The following is a 4333-nucleotide window of genomic DNA, read 5'->3' on the forward strand; positions in this document are numbered from 1 at the left end:
TTTAAGTTCTCATTGTAGACCACGTTTAACCTTTTGCGACATACATTTCTCTATCAAATTAATTTCACAGATAAATGTACTTTTAGGGGTTTTTGGTAATCGCTGATTACGAATCCGAAACCAGATTTTCAAAATTTAAAATGGCGGATCCAATATGGCGGACGAATTTTAGAAAATTACAATATTTGTATGAAACCTAGTATCTAGTATTTTTTGGTTCGCTGATTATGAATCTGATCTCAGATTGACGAAATTCATAATGACGGATCCAAAATGGTGGACAAAACAACATGTTAAAAAGTGGATAAAATATCATGAAAATCATTACTCGACGGTTTTTAGGGTCGTTCATTACGAATCAAATATCAAATTTTCAAAATTCAAAATGTTTGATCCAATACAGAAGACCAAGAAATAAAAGAATGTGTTTTAGGTCTTCAAAATTAGTTGACGGAGATCTTTTTGGCAGCTGATTACGAATCTAAAGTCAAGAGTAAATTTTTTGATCCAATGTGTGCCAAACATGTAAAAAATGAGTCTTTTCAAAAGGTAGAAAATATTCTCTCGCTAAAATCTCGTTTTAGCGTTACCCAGAGCTAACGATGCTAATTTTGAAAATTTGATCAACGACCTAAAAAACACTAGATACTAGGTTTCATACAAATACTATAATTTTCTAAAATTCGCCCGCCATATTGGATCCGCCATTTTAAATTTTGAAAATCTGATTCCGGATTCGTAATTAGCGACCCAAGAAATTCTTAAATACCAAGTTTGATAGAAATTGATAATTTTTTAAAAATTCGTCCGTCATATTGAATCCGTCATTTTGAATTTTGAAAATCTAACTCCGGATTCATCAGCGACCCCAAAAACCCCTTAGACCTTATTTTCAACTTATTAATTATTGTTGGTTAGTCACAATTACATTTATTGTATAAAAAAGCAGTATTTTTGTAGTTTGTTTATTTATAAAATATATTTCCTCAACAATAAGAAAGTTTTCAAAATTTTTTAATGACAACTGATATTCTACATAACTGATAATGTGCTTTTTACTGTACAGATGTGTTGAAGACTATTTAAAAAATATAAAAAACTAAGGGCAAAAAAGTGTCCAGTATAAGGTACACTATGCCGGAAAGGGTTAAGGAACGCCGCACACGAATTGATATAACAGTAACGTACCGTAAGAATTGATTAATCATTTTGAGTATCGTCGAACCGTAAGGTCGCCATTTTTGTGAATACTCGATTGTAATTGGTCGATTTTTACGGTACGTTTTACGTTACTGTTATGTCAATTTGTGTGCGGCGCCCCTTCACCCTTAGGAATCTGACCCCAGATTGTCGAAATTCAAAATGGCTCGCAATCGCAAGATCGCAAGGAAATTGACCAATCATAATTGATTATTCTTCGATCGCAAGAAGAACAATCGACTATGATTAGTCAATTTCTTTGCGACCTTGCGATTTGCGACTAATGTAGAATGAGTTTTATGTCGTTATACAAGAATGTGTGCTTTACGCTTAAATAGCTTATATTTTGTCTTTATATATGTATAATTTATGTACTGTCTCTCTTACTATTCGTTTTATAAGCCTATTTTAACTTTTTTTTTTACAAAAGTAACGGAAAGTACCGATTTTTTATCGTTACTTTTCAAATAACGGTAACGCGTTACTTTTTAGAATCAGTAACGAGTAACGGTAACGAGTTACTTTTTACCGCAAGTAACGGTAACGGTAACGCGTTACTTTTTAGAATCAGTAACGAGTAACGGTAACGAGTTACTTTTTACCGCAAGTAACGGTAACGGTAACGCGTTACTTTTTAGAATCAGTAACGAGTAACGGTAACGAGTTACTTTTTACCGCAAGTAACGGTAACGGTAACGCGTTACTTTTTAGAATCAGTAACGAGTAACGGTAACGAGTTACTTTTTACCGCAAGTAACGGTAACGGTAACGCGTTACTTTTTAGAATCAGTAACGAGTAACGGTAACGAGTTACTTTTTACCGCAAGTAACGGTAACGGTAACGCGTTACTTTTTAGAATCAGTAACGAGTAACGGTAACGAGTTACTTTTTACCGCAAGTAACGGTAACGGTAACGCGTTACCTTTAAAAAGTAACGTTCCCAACCCTGATTATATATGCATTAATCGTAAGAATATCGTTGGAATCATTGGGAATCGCCGCGTGCCGCTCGATCGTCAGGTTAAGCAACACTTATGTCGGGACATGGATTTGGTAACCGGTGGTATACCGCTTGGGATCGAAATTATCGCAGGAGGATTCACGAAAGTTTGGAATGTGTTGACAACCTTCGATATTTAGTAGTTTATGAGACATGAGAAAATTAAGAATGTAAATATATTTTTGTAAACATTATGATTTTCTCATTTTTCACCTTCGCATAATAATTCTCAATATTTGATTACTGTCAATATTTAACAGTGATTTTATTACCAGTATTTACCAGATATTAAGTACTGGCCAAAAAATTACTGAATTACTGGTAATATTTAATCACTAATAATTTTTCAGTATTTCTTAGTATGATATTTCTATAAGGGGTATTAGCGTCGAAACGGAAACAACGCATGCATTTACGTATTACTCTCCGAACTTGATTCCGGCCATCGAGTATCCAGAACCTTTGTCGGAGAACGCATAATGTGGTTTGAATGCCAGCGTGGAAACGCGACTGGTGAAATTCGCGTATAATTTGGTCCGTCAAATAATGTTTACTTGGGAGTAAGATCGGATGTCTCTGTGAAAACGTTAAATTCGATTTCTGCAATCGACCTTCTACACAGATCACACCGTTTTCATCTAAGAATGGATTCAGCCCGATTAACTACCCTTCGATAACGAACGTCCTAACTTTAGCAATTTTATTTCGTTGGAAAATTTTACGCTTTGTAACATTCTCAATATTCGTACTTCTGCGTTTATAACTTCGTCGGTACCTAGAGATCCAGCGCTGTTATTGGCTCGACGAAACCGGAGACACTATGCAACAATTCTACATAATTTTGAATAGGAAGAGTATCTGTTAAGTATTTCAAGATTATCGAACTCTGACGTCAACCAACAGGTCGCCTTCAATTCTGGCAATTCGTTTATCGAAATGTTTTCGTTAGGTCATTCATTCTCATTTCCCGTCAACCATAAAGATCTCGCAAACTACGTTTAATTTCGTAAGAAATTATGAGGCAATTGACCTCTGGAGACCGCGTCGGCGGGGTTATCTGCCGATTTAACATGTTTCCATTCGAGGGTATTGGTAAGTTCTTGAATTTCCGCGACTCGCGTAGCCACCTAAGGTTTGAGCAGATGGGGCGATGGTTTTCAATCAGTATAATACGATAGTCGAATCACATCACAGATTTACTTTTTTAAATGAGATGTTTAACGCGTGGTTCGCCTCGTGACATAATTTTGCTAGTAGTAATGCTCCACAAAGTTCAAGTCGTGGTATGGTAAGAGATTTTAGCGGCGCGACTCTTGATATAGTACATACCAACTTGCTGACTACGTTTCCTTTTTTTCCTACCGATCGCATATACAAGCATGCCCCATAACCGATGTTGCTGGCATCGCAGAATCCGTGAAGTTGAATATTTCGATGACTGTCTATTAACAATCGGTGATCAAACGAAATCCGACTCAATAGCTATAAATGTCGCGAGAACTCCGACCAATCGGTATATACGTTTTGCGGGACGGATTCATCCCAATGTATTCCGCTTCGCCATATGTCCTGCATTATTTTCTTGGCATATAGAATGATAGAACCTAATAAACCTAACGAGTCAAAGATTTTCGCGATTTCGGATAGTATGTTTCGTTTTGTGAATCTCTTCGTGATTTTAGTCGGCTTCGTAAAACAACATATTTTATCGTTGTACTGGTTCCACGTTATGCCTAACGTCTTTAATGCATAGTCTGTCTTTATAGTAAAATTCGCGTGTACGTCCTGATTTGATAAATCATTAATGACATCTTTATAGATAGACGCCCATTTTCTAATGGTGAAACAGCTTTGATTTAATAAATTTGTTATTTCTTGTCTAATTGTGCGAGCTTCGTTGACCGTCTCGGCGCCGGTTAATAAGTCATCTACGTACAGCTGCGTTTTAATAATCTCAGCTGCCCTAGAGTGTATATGACTTTCGTCGTCTACGAATTCTTTTATAGCGCGGATCGCGAGAAATGGTGAAGAAGAGACGCCAAACGTGCGCGTATTTATCTGGAAAGTCTCTAACTTGTTGTTTCTATGCCAGAGAACCCTTAAAGAAAAGTATCACTGGCTGTGATAAATTG

This window comes from Odontomachus brunneus, unplaced genomic scaffold (assembly GCF_010583005.1).
Source record: "Odontomachus brunneus isolate Ranch 3 - 2012 unplaced genomic scaffold, Obru_v1 Obru_scaffold_121, whole genome shotgun sequence".
NCBI lineage: Eukaryota > Metazoa > Arthropoda > Insecta > Hymenoptera > Formicidae > Odontomachus > Odontomachus brunneus.